The sequence below is a fragment of the Lissotriton helveticus genome, chromosome 3_2 (assembly GCF_964261635.1).
Source record: "Lissotriton helveticus chromosome 3_2, aLisHel1.1, whole genome shotgun sequence".
Taxonomy (NCBI): domain Eukaryota; kingdom Metazoa; phylum Chordata; class Amphibia; order Caudata; family Salamandridae; genus Lissotriton; species Lissotriton helveticus.
The window spans coordinates 333,561,987-333,575,667 of NC_136062.1; positions in this window are offsets into that span (position 1 = coordinate 333,561,987).

Sequence of the window (13,681 nt, forward strand, 5' to 3'; positions counted from 1 at the left end):
GTCTATCCAGCTAGTGAATCGCGTTTATTATATTGTTTAATGTTTCCTATGCAACACTGCTTTGTAATGCCTGCAGCTGACCCACACATTGACTAAATCCCAACCTTAATATGTGTTTGACATACGTCTTCTGATTCTTATCTCACAAACTGGCTACCTACACCCACAATAAGTTCCTAGTCTGAATCTGGATTTAGCACACGTGGATTTGTTCCAAGATTCCACATTACTTGATCTTTCAAATTTGAACTCAGATCACAACCTGGCACTGGGATGTTTTCTCACTTATAGACATCTCAAATACATGCTTCAGACATTACTTGATATCCAATATACTGTACCACAAATGCAAGCAGTACTGCAGACTTTGCACACTATGAGTGATGGAAGTAGATTAATTACATTGTTTTATAAAGCTGATGGTCAACTCTGGGACATATCCTGGACTAAACTATGTGGTGCATGGGAACATTATATCTCTAGATCTTTAAAACTCTAAATAGCAAAGAGGTATTTCATAGCTACACAAGATATTGTGTAATTCATAATTTAAATATATTCAGTTTAACATATTAAACAGGGACTATCTAATGCCTTGTATTTAAATAAAATGTATGCTGGTACTAAAGCTAGTTGTCCAAGGTGTCATGTTTTAGATGCTCATATCACACACATGCTGTGGTCATGTGCCTCACTCTCACTGTTATGCTATATGTTATACAGACTTGTAAAGTGCACTATCACCAGGGAGGTTATCCTTGTGCTGACCTGGGGTAGGTCTAGACAAAGCGAGGGTCTAGTGGGACTACTTGAAATGCCAGATCTATAACTTCTTGAGGAATTCAAGAAGTAATGAGGATACTCTTATTTGTAGTGGCAGGTTGTTTCAAGCTTTAGAAGAGGTAAAGGAGAAGACTTGACTGCTGGATCTGGTTTTTGTATGTGTGGGAAGTGTGCAAGTAGGAGTCTGGTCGAGTTGAGGTCTGTAAGGTTTGGGAAAGCAGATGAGATTATTGAGGCATACTGGTCCAGTGAAGCGCACTGTCTTAAAACTGCCTGTGAGTCATTGTGAATTGGGCTCATTTAAGTATTGGGAGCCAGTGTAGCTCCTTCATTTGTGGTGTGATTTGGGATCTGTGGTGGAGTGTTGAATGGTGTGCAGCCTTCTGGTTATCATAGAGGGTGTTACTGTAGACCAACTTTCTTCTGACAAGAGCATGTGACACATGTTTTACAGGTGCTGATTGAGAGCCATTTGAAAATCTTCCTCAGTATCCAGGGGATGGAAGCATGAGGCGGTGACATCATTAACTGTCATGTTGGTTTGGTGTTGAAGACAATACTGAGGATCTTGGCAGTTGTGGTAGCAATGAGTGTTGGTCCTAGATCTGTTAGCCTCCATGTGGAGTCCCACATTAAAGTGGTCTTCACAAAGATCATAATGTCGGTCTCGTAGGTGTTCAGCTTTAGACAGTTGGTCTTCATCCAGTGGATGATTTCAGACATGCAGGCATTTAATTTGATCCAGATAAGGGGGGAGAATGAGTTGCAGGTCATCAGCATAGGAGAAGTAATTGTGCTGGCTAGATTGATCATGAATACATTCAAGATGGCCAGGCTAAGGCAGGATCTTTGTGGAACCCTATAGATCAGGTGTTGCGCGGCCGAAGTGTCGGTTGGCAGGTTGACTGACTGGGCCTTCTGGTCAGGTAGGAGCAGCTCCATCAGAGTACAAATCCTTGGAATCTGATTCAGTTTAGGATTTGGATGAGGATGAGGTGGACGACCCTGTCAAATGCTGCTGACAGTTCCAAAAAAAGGAAGGCCTTCATGTCTGCTGCATTCAAAGTCATGCAGATGTCATCTGTGGTGGCGAAGAGGACAGTTTTCATGCAGTGATTGGGTCTGAAGTTAGACTGATTGGAGTCAAAGGTACTGGTGGTAACTGACTCTGACAGTCCATGGGCTCTGCTTAACCAGGCCCAGGGCCAGTGTGATGCTGAAAAGGACACTTAGAATACAGTTAAAACATATACATGCACCTGGGTGCACTAAGAGTTAGGGTACCCCTATGAAGGCCCTAGTACATGATAGGGCAGGGGGATTGAAACTACCTTTACGTCCCTAGTATTAATAGGGCATGGGAGTTTAGAGACCAGCAGATTTTTCTGCACTTGCATGTGTGCACGGCTGAAGCCTGAGGGAAGTTTAAAAACAGCCCTGTGTTGCAGGACTGCTTTTACAGTGAAAATGGTGACTAAACTTAACTTTGGGGAATAGGGCAATTACAATGTATTAAACTACAAACCTTGTGCATATTAGGTACCCCCCGCATCTCCCCTAGGTGTCCAAGGGGTATACCAGGGTATATAAAATGGTTTTTATATACCCTGGGGTTAGTGAAATGGCACATTGCACTCCCCACATTGCATCAAATTTAGTGCTAGGAGCACTGTGGGGTGAAGATCTGCAATATTTGTAGATATTCAGATCCCCTAAAGTCTCCCCGGGCTGGAAGGCCCTGTTAATGTAGGCAGAGTCTTTATAAAATATATTTTAAAAGCCCGGGGTGTTGAAAAAATTGCCCAAGTCATTTTTTCCCATTGCAAATCTCCAGCCACATAGGTTAACATGGCAAGACACTCTTAAATAATAACTCACTTTAATGAGGTCATAAAAAGATCATTCAAGGACTGCCTAGAATGGTATTGATAAATCCAAGAATATGATATTGTTGAAGTTATCCTAAAATGTATAGACAAGACGTTATTAGACTTTTTTGTCTGTAAGCCAAAAGTCAGCCTTCCATTGACAGTGTAAGTCAGTTCCCGTTCCAGCCCTACCACTTGAACCTAGCCAGATGGCAGGCTTAAGGCAGGAATTTCTATATGCAAAGAGGAGGGAGCCTATGGAGATGAACTATCCTAGGGGTTAGTTTAACTAGCTTTTGCTCTTCTACTGAAAATTCTGACATATTGAATTGTAGAGAAATAGTGCTTTCTGGGAGATCATTGTGCCTCACTTTGGAGGAAGTGTCAAGCCTTGGGGTGTTGCCCCGCACCTCATTGGACAGGAGTGCCATCCTGTGTGACCTCATAGAACACTGAATACGTATCTAAGGACAACAGTGCCTCTCTTCTCTCCTGCTACAAACTGACAGAACATGAAGAATTGCCAAACTGGAAATTTGATTTGCACCACTCTGACAGACTGCACCTGCTGCATTATCTGGAAATACAGCCCTTTGGATGTAATTTGTTTCAAGAGGAATAAATAGTGGGCTCCCAGCAACTGAGCTTAACAGAGCTACCCTGCCTCAACTCCAGCAAGAGTCTTTTGCCTGGAGTGTATCCAGTGGACATTTAAGGGTGTTGTCTCGGTGCATTGTAGGAATTGTGGTCCCAACCTTTCAAGGACCATCTTGGAGATTCCAGACCCTTGGACTGTGTTTTGGACACTTTGGACTCTCAATAAATCCAGCCTGTTAGAGGAGGCTGCACGTCGTCCTTCAGAAAGGTTTCTAAGTGTGAAGGTAACATCTGGACCGTGTTCTCCCTGGTAGTGTGTCTGTCCAGGGCTCAATCGCGGTAGACCTCAAACTTTGACTTTGTCCTCGTCAGATGTAACCAAATGTCCAGAAGTGGCACTATTGATTTTTAAGCACTAGAAAGTGTTTAATCTGTAAAAGATCATATTTCTTGTTCCCTACATTAGATTTTTGTTGCATTTTGGTGTCATTTTAAAGATACAAATATTTCCTATTGTTATAGATTGGTGTTGGATTTTTATTGTGTTTTTTAAATGCTTTACATACCTGTCTTTGAAGTTAAGCCTGCCTGTGTTCGCAGCCAAGCTACCAAGGGTTATGCATGGGAATAATTTTCCGAGACATATCCTGAGCCCTATATTGTGCTAGTAGTCTTATTACCAGTTGTAGACATATATTTTCCACTACTAATGACCCACTTTGCAACTGGGATGGTAGCAGGGAGATCAGTAGGTAGTTGGTGAGCATTGAAATTGTGTAGACATTTAGCATGAGATGTTCACACATTGCTTATGGATTGCAGTCCTCTTGAGTAGGCGTAGTGGAATGCAGTGGTCCATTGGTGCCCCTGAGTGGATGGACTTCATTTTATAGTGGCGGTAGTTTCTTCTGACATCCTGACAGGGCATGTAGTTAACATTGGCTATTGAATAAAACTGGGGGTATTTGGCGAGTATTGGTTACAAGTGTTGGATATACTTTCTAGAGTTACTGGGTGTGGAGTTACAAGCTCTCTAGAATCTGTCATTTTCTGCCCTTTCCCTCGCCCCAAAACTGACAACGCCTCTGCAAAATTCATAGACCTGGCTTTACTCCTGGCTAAATGTTATTGTTTTTTTTGGATAGATGCACTGCTTTTGGGTTGGTCAACAGGTAATCTAGTTATATAATTTGGTGGTGCACAACAAGGAGGCGTCGAGTGTCCTACGACGTCAAAACTATAACCAAAAATGTGGGGCTAGAGAACCTCTAGTCCCATCCCTTGGTTGGCACACACATTCACGGTGTTCCTTTCGTGAAAGAAAACTGCTTCCATTCAAAGTTCATTTCTCATCTTTAGCGTTTATTTAATGTTCATTGTTGTAAAGTATATTTCCATTTTTTTCTTTTCAAGTTCAGAAAAATCAATTTATAGATCGGGCATGATTATTTTCCACATATCCAATGCATTTCGAGCATTGTTGGCATGCTCTTCATCAGGGAAATAGACTCTAGGAGCAATAATATATACAGATGGTTATTAGTGGTAGTTAAATTAACATTAGAAAAACATCCAACTGTTATGTGGTTTACATTTTCTAATTACATAATCACAGTTCTGAAGGCATAGTCAAGGTTCCAGGACATATTTAACTCAATGGTGCATTGCATGTGCAATATGTATATACATGAATTTACTGTGCTCTAAACGAAAAAGGAAAATGCGTTTAAACGCGGTAGTTTGCTTACATGCCCTTCGTGGTGTATTCTCTTGCAAATCTGTAAAAAACGGGTAAAACGAAAAAGGATGTGTAAGTGCCTGTGGGCAAAGCGGTAATCCGTGAAGCTCTTTCTGAGTTTAAGCAGTGTGGGACACTGACCTGTTTAGTAACGGGTAGAAGCTATCCGAAGATCTTTTCCAAAGGACGCCGGTGAAGCAGTAGCTTCCCGCCTTGCTCCTATTCAAACCTTTGGGTGTCACGTGGTTTGGCCGGTAAATAAAAATGGAAAACAGACTCAGAGGCTTTGTGGTTAAAGTCTGACTCGTAAATAAAACGTGTCTAGGTGTAATTTACCAGGTGTTTTTTAAGTTAGGTGTTAAGACAATTGGAATCTACGAATTCCGTTCTAGACTCAAAAAGTGAAAGTAAAAAAGAAAAACTTATACATAAAAAAATGTCATGAAAGTGGGAAGATCGTGGTATTGGACTGGGTGCGCTTGAACTAAGATGATGCCTGTTCAGCTCTGTACGCTACGGTGATACTAATGCTAAAAACAACTACCTGGGGGTACATATTGGTACATAGTGTCAAAGTGAGGGTATGCCCAATAACGACAAGATCAGTGCAACGAGCAAATTACTCATAAATAGCATGAAAATTCAATTCTCTCATTAATCCCCATCGGGTTTTGTGTAGATAATTTGTGGATCCAATAATTTTCGCGTCTCAAGAGGAATTTATTATTGTCTCTTCCTTCGTGTTTTTGGATTGTCTCAAGTACGATAAATTTCATTTGAGAAACATTGTGTTGTTTTTCTGTAAAATGAGCAGACAGTGCTGATTTCATGTTTTTAAGTCTGATGTTGGACTTATGTTCTGTAAGACGTATCTTGATTCGGCGCTCCGTTTTGCCTACGTACATTTTCCCACAAGGGCACTTTATGCCATATATCAGGTTGTTGGTGTCACATGTTGCATTTACTCTAAGCTTGATGGGATTGCCCTGAGTTGGATGGTTCACAATGTTGCCCTTAATAACATTGTTGCAATGTCCGCAATTTGAGCAGGGCTTTGTTCCTGCATACATTGTATTTTCTTTTGGTTTGTTTTGTAAAATTTCCCCCAGGTTTTTCGCTCTAGTGTATGCAAAGAGAGGTGGTTGGCTGAAAGCATTTCTAAAATCAGGTTCAAGGTTAAGGATTGACCAATGTTTCAATATGCTTTGCTTGAACTGTTTGCTGGTAGTAGAATATTTTGAAACCACTACTATCCGTGGTTGTTCAGGTTTGATTGTTGGTGTTAACAGTTTCGATCTGTCTGTGTCCTCGATTCTTTTTCTGGTATCTTGTACCAAGGTTGTCGGATAGCCTCTCTGGTAGAATTTGTTAGACATTTCGTTGAGTCTGGTTTCCAATATAGTATCATCTGATGCGATTCTCTTAACTCTTGCCATCTGGGAATATGGTAAATTGCGTATCAAGTTTGGTTCATGGAAGCTGGAATGTAGCAACATGTTATTTCTGTCTGTTGGTTTAACGTACAGGTCAGTAATGAATCCCTTTGGGGTTACAGTTACTTTGACATCTAAAAAATTGACCGATGTGTCAGAGATATCCCATGTGAGTTGGATTCTTTGGTCGATGGTATTGAATTTAGTGAGCGCCGCGTTTAGTTTTTCTTCCGTGTCTGTCCATATGATGAAAAAATCATCTATGTAGCGTAGTATCAATCTCAAATGATCAGTCCATCCTGTGTCCTTCAAGATGTGTTGAGTTTCATACCAGTGCATAAAGGTATTGGCATACACAGGTGCAGCCGAATTGCCCATTGCCATCCCGGTGAGTTGTTGATACCACTCCTCGTTGACTTTGAAGTAGCTATGATAGAGGGTAAAGTACATAAGCTCCATAAGAAATAATTGAAAATCTTGGTCTAAATTCGTATTCAGTAGAGCTGACTCCATAGCTTCAATCCCCATGTCATGGGGTATGCTCGTGTATAAACTGCATACGTCTGCAGTGCATAGGATCACTTTCTCTGTTTGGATGAATGGGATTTGTTGTAGTTTCAGCCAATAGTATCCACCAGAGGAAGCATACACCAACCCATAGGACAACTCATTGAGCCGAGTGGTCGCTCCCCAGCGTTTGGTATCGTTGCCTGCAATCTGCCTTCTGCCCTCGCTTGCCGCTTTGTGCTCTGTATAATTTAAATAAGCAGCTTTAGCTCTGTTTTGCTTTGTACTTTATCTGCCATTGTATTGTATCTGTTTGCGCGTCTGTTTATCCCCCAGCGCTCCGCTGCCATTTTACTTGTTGTTGTGCTCACAGTGAACCCGCCCCGCCTCCCAGCTGAGCCGCCCTCCCACAAACTACTTCCAGCGCTCGATCTCCTCTAAGCGCTGTGACTCGCTCTCAGCTCTCGAGCCGAGTGGTCGCTCCCCAGCGTTTGGTATCGTTGCCTGCAATCTGCCTTCTGCCCTCGCTTGCCGCTTTGTGCTCTGTATAATTTAAATAAGCAGCTTTAGCTCTGTTTTGCTTTGTACTTTATCTGCCATTGTATTGTATCTGTTTGCGCGTCTGTTTATCCCCCAGCGCTCCGCTGCCATTTTACTTGTTGTTGTGCTCACAGTGAACCCGCCCCGCCTCCCAGCTGAGCCGCCCTCCCACAAACTACTTCCAGCGCTCGATCTCCTCTAAGCGCTGTGACTCGCTCTCAGCTCTCGAGCCGAGTGGTCGCTCCCCAGCGTTTGGTATCGTTGCCTGCAATCTGCCTTCTGCCCTCGCTTGCCGCTTTGTGCTCTGTATAATTTAAATAAGCAGCTTTAGCTCTGTTTTGCTTTGTACTTTATCTGCCATTGTATTGTATCTGTTTGCGCGTCTGTTTATCCCCCAGCGCTCCGCTGCCATTTTACTTGTTGTTGTGCTCACAGTGAACCCGCCCCGCCTCCCAGCTGAGCCGCCCTCCCACAAACTACTTCCAGCGCTCGATCTCCTCTAAGCGCTGTGACTCGCTCTCAGCTCTCGAGCCGAGTGGTCGCTCCCCAGCGTTTGGTATCGTTGCCTGCAATCTGCCTTCTGCCCTCGCTTGCCGCTTTGTGCTCTGTATAATTTAAATAAGCAGCTTTAGCTCTGTTTTGCTTTGTACTTTATCTGCCATTGTATTGTATCTGTTTGCGCGTCTGTTTATCCCCCAGCGCTCCGCTGCCATTTTACTTGTTGTTGTGCTCACAGTGAACCCGCCCCGCCTCCCAGCTGAGCCGCCCTCGCCCCTCCCCCTCCACCATCCATATATGACAGTAGTTCCCGCGCGCAGCGTTCACGCGCACCGACCGCGCCCAATCCGCGCCGAAGGTGCGCCAAAGGTAAGCCCGTCTACGCCCGTCCGCGCCCAGCGCCATACCCCCTGCCCCGCGCGCTGTCCAGCCCTCTCGCATTACCTACGCTGCCGCCACCCTCCTAGCCCTTAACCCCGGTCGCGCCCCCACCTGCGTCCAAGCCGCTCCTGGTCGCACCCATGGACCGTTCTCCTGCTACTCCTGCAAATTTAGCGGCACCGATAACATCTCCGCACCACAGATTCCCGACCCCAACCACCTACAATGCATCCTTCTCAACACTCGCTCGGTCCACAGGCACGCCATCGACCTTTGGAACCTACTAGACGCCATCTCTCCAGACGTCGCCTTCCTAACGGAAACATGGATGAACGCTTCCTCCGCCCCTGACATCGCCATCTCTATCCCTGATGACTATAAGATCACACGCAAGGACCGCACCGACCATACAGGAGGAGGAATCGCTATCGTCCATAAGAAATCCATCCGCATCTCAACCAGCTCTGACGCCAACCTTGCTAACTCCGAACACCTTCACTTCCAGATCCACACCGACCCCAAGACAACTCTTAGAGGCACCCTCCTCTACAGGCCACCAGGACCCCGCGCAAAATTCAGTGAAGACATCACGGACTTCATCACCCCACACGCGCTCCCCTCCAAAGACTACATCCTTCTGGGAGACCTCAACTTCCACCTTGAAAACATCAACGACCGCAACACCGCCACCCTCTTAGACAACCTCTCCAACCTCGGACTTAAACAACTGGTCACTGCCCCCACCCACATCGCAGGTCACACTCTCGACCCCATCTTCACCTCCAGCAACCATGTCTCCTTCAGCCACACTACGGATCTCCTCTGGACTGACCACAGCTGTGTTCACTTCACCTACAACAAGCCGAAACCCATCATCCACCTCCAACCAACTCTACAAAGAAACTGGAACAAAATCACCACAGAACAGATCTCCACATCGCTCCTTCAAACCTCCCCAGCCCTCTCCTCTAACGCCAACGAAGCCGCCTCCAACCTCACCCTTTGGTTATCCAACACCGCCGACACCCTAGCACCACTGAAAAAACGTCAACACAAACTTGGCAACAAGAAGGCCTCATGGTTCAACGATGATCTCAAGAAGTCCAAGAAACTATGCCGCTCCCTTGAAAAGGCCTGGAAAAAAGACTCATCCACCAGCAACAAGGACGCCTTCAAAAGCGCCACCCGTACTCACCACCAACTGATCAGAAAAGCCAAGAAAACAGCATTCAAGGATCGACTTGACAACAACGCCCACAACAGCAAGGAACTTTTCAACATCGTCAAGGAATTTTCCAACCCCTCGGCCAATTCCAACGACATCACCCCCTCTCAAACCCTCTGCGACTCCCTAGCCTCTTTTTTCCACAACAAGATTGCTGACATCCACAACAGCTTTGACAACCAACCCGGAAGCCAACCCACCCTACCATCTGCTGACCATCTTCCCCCCGTAAACACCCTTAACGCCTGGAACCCAATCTCCACTGAGGACACCATCCGCCTGATGAATTCCATCCACTCTGGATCCCCCACAGACCCATGCCCTCACCACATCTTCAACAAAGCAGACTCCGTCATAGCTCCGCACCTCCGAGACGTCATCAACTGCTCCTTCAACTCCGCTACCTTCCCGGAAGACTGGAAACACGCTGAACTCACCGCCCTTCTGAAAAAACCAACAGCAGACCCCACCGAACTCAAAAACTACCGCCCCATCTCGCTTCTCCCATTCCCGGCCAAAGTCATCGAGAAAGCTGTCAACAACCAGCTCGCCGCCTTCCTCGAAGCCAACAAATCACTCGACCCCTCACAATCTGGCTTCCGAGCCAAACACAGCACTGAGACCGCCCTCATCGCAGCAACAGACGACATTCGAACTCTGCTGGACAATGGAGACACAGTCGCCCTCATCCTCCTCGACCTCTCTGCAGCCTTCGACACAGTCTGCCACAGCACCCTTTTACAACGCCTCAGAAACATCGGAATCCAAGGAAAAGCACTGGAATGGATCACCTCGTTCCTCACCGGAAGAACCCAGAAGGTCCGCCTCCCACCATTCAAGTCCGAGGCCTCTGAAATCATCTGCGGCGTACCTCAAGGATCCTCTCTCAGTCCCACCCTCTTCAACGTATATATGAGCCCCCTCGCGGCCATCGCACGCCATCACAACCTCAACATCATCTCTTACGCGGATGACACTCAACTGATCCTTTCTCTCACCAAGGACCCCAGCACCGCCAAAACTAACCTACACGAAGGAATGAAAGAAGTCGCCGATTGGATGAAACAAAGCCGTCTGAAACTGAACTCAGACAAAACAGAAGTCCTCATCTTAGGTACATCCCCATCTGCATGGGACGACTCCTGGTGGCCGGAAGCCCTCGGAAAAGCACCCATCCCGACAGACCACGCACGGAACCTTGGCGTCATCCTGGATTCTTCACTCTCAATGAACAGACAAGTCAGCGCCGTATCCTCTTCCTGCTTTAACATTCTTCGCATGCTCAGAAAAACATTTCGCTGGATCCCCTCCGAAACAAGGAAAACAGTCACCCACGCTCTAATCACGAGCCGACTGGACCACGGAAACACCCTCTACGCAGGTACCACCGCTAAACTCCAGAAGAAACTACAACGAATCCAAAACGCCTCAGCCAGGCTCATATTAGACATCCCACGCAACGAACACATCTCTGGTCACCTTAAAGACCTCCACTGGCTGCCCGTCAATAAGAGGATCACTTTCCGACTGCTTACCCACGCACACAAATCACTCTACGACATCGGACCAGATTGCCTCAACTCCCGACTGTCCTTCTACACCCCCTCCCGCCAACTTCGCTCTTCCAGCCAAGCCTTCGCCACTGTACCTCGCATCAACAAGACCACCATGGGAGGCAGATCCTTTTCATACCTGGCTGCCAAAACATGGAACTCACTCCCCGCTTACCTTCGCCTCACCCAGAATCACCTAGCGTTCAGAAAGCAGCTTAAAACGTGGATATTTGACAAATAATCCTCCTCCCCTTCCTAAGCGCCTTGAAACCCTCTGGGTATGTAGTGCGCTATACAAATTTTATGACTTGACTTGACTTAACTCATTGACAGATACCTTCAATCATCAGTACAAGCTACTCCCACGTACATCAAAGATACATCGCAATTCTTGCTGAAACTACAACAAATCCCATTCATCCAAACAGAGAAAGTGATCCTATGCACTGCAGACGTATGCAGTTTATACACGAGCATACCCCATGACATGGGGATTGAAGCTATGGAGTCAGCTCTACTGAATACGAATTTAGACCAAGATTTTCAATTATTTCTTATGGAGCTTATGTACTTTACCCTCTATCATAGCTACTTCAAAGTCAACGAGGAGTGGTATCAACAACTCACCGGGATGGCAATGGGCAATTCGGCTGCACCTGTGTATGCCAATACCTTTATGCACTGGTATGAAACTCAACACATCTTGAAGGACACAGGATGGACTGATCATTTGAGATTGATACTACGCTACATAGATGATTTTTTCATCATATGGACAGACACGGAAGAAAAACTAAACGCGGCGCTCACTAAATTCAATACCATCGACCAAAGAATCCAACTCACATGGGATATCTCTGACACATCGGTCAATTTTTTAGATGTCAAAGTAACTGTAACCCCAAAGGGATTCATTACTGACCTGTACGTTAAACCAACAGACAGAAATAACATGTTGCTACATTCCAGCTTCCATGAACCAAACTTGATACGCAATTTACCATATTCCCAGATGGCAAGAGTTAAGAGAATCGCATCAGATGATACTATATTGGAAACCAGACTCAACGAAATGTCTAACAAATTCTACCAGAGAGGCTATCCGACAACCTTGGTACAAGATACCAGAAAAAGAATCGAGGACACAGACAGATCGAAACTGTTAACACCAACAATCAAACCTGAACAACCACGGATAGTAGTGGTTTCAAAATATTCTACTACCAGCAAACAGTTCAAGCAAAGCATATTGAAACATTGGTCAATCCTTAACCTTGAACCTGATTTTAGAAATGCTTTCAGCCAACCACCTCTCTTTGCATACACTAGAGCGAAAAACCTGGGGGAAATTTTACAAAACAAACCAAAAGAAAATACAATGTATGCAGGAACAAAGCCCTGCTCAAATTGCGGACATTGCAACAATGTTATTAAGGGCAACATTGTGAACCATCCAACTCAGGGCAATCCCATCAAGCTTAGAGTAAATGCAACATGTGACACCAACAACCTGATATATGGCATAAAGTGCCCTTGTGGGAAAATGTACGTAGGCAAAACGGAGCGCCGAATCAAGATACGTCTTACAGAACATAAGTCCAACATCAGACTTAAAAACATGAAATCAGCACTGTCTGCTCATTTTACAGAAAAACAACACAATGTTTCTCAAATGAAATTTATCGTACTTGAGACAATCCAAAAACACGAAGGAAGAGACAATAATAAATTCCTCTTGAGACGCGAAAATTATTGGATCCACAAATTATCTACACAAAACCCGATGGGGATTAATGAGAGAATTGAATTTTCATGCTATTTATGAGTAATTTGCTCGTTGCACTGATCTTGTCGTTATTGGGCATACCCTCACTTTGACACTATGTACCAATATGTACCCCCAGGTAGTTGTTTTTAGCATTAGTATCACCGTAGCGTACAGAGCTGAACAGGCATCATCTTAGTTCAAGCGCACCCAGTCCAATACCACGATCTTCCCACTTTCATGACATTTTTTTTATGTATAAGTTTTTCTTTTTTACTTTCACTTTTTGAGTCTAGAACGGAATTCGTAGATTCCAATTGTCTTAACACCTAACTTAAAAAACACCTGGTAAATTACACCTAGACACGTTTTATTTACGAGTCAGACTTTAACCACAAAGCCTCTGAGTCTGTTTTCCATTTTTATTTACCGGCCAAACCACGTGACACCCAAAGGTTTGAATAGGAGTAATATTTACAACAAGGGGTGGTGAGGGACAGAGTCTCTGAATTAAGCAGAATACTCTCACCCTGTCAAGAGATCAGGGCTAGATCCAACACCGTTTTTTAGCTCACTGCACCATCCCAGTTTCAGAACCTGGCTGTATGCAAATTAGTCTGTTCCTGTCCCAGTGCATGATGGGAACAGGGCAAACAAAACTACAAAAGCCAATTCTTACACTGGGAAGGAAACAAGCTTCCGGGGACCGGTTTCTGGCATTACAGCCGTCTTCGGCCCGGCTTGCTTGAATCCTGATGGTGCAATGAGCAAGGGACTCATGTCTGAGTATACC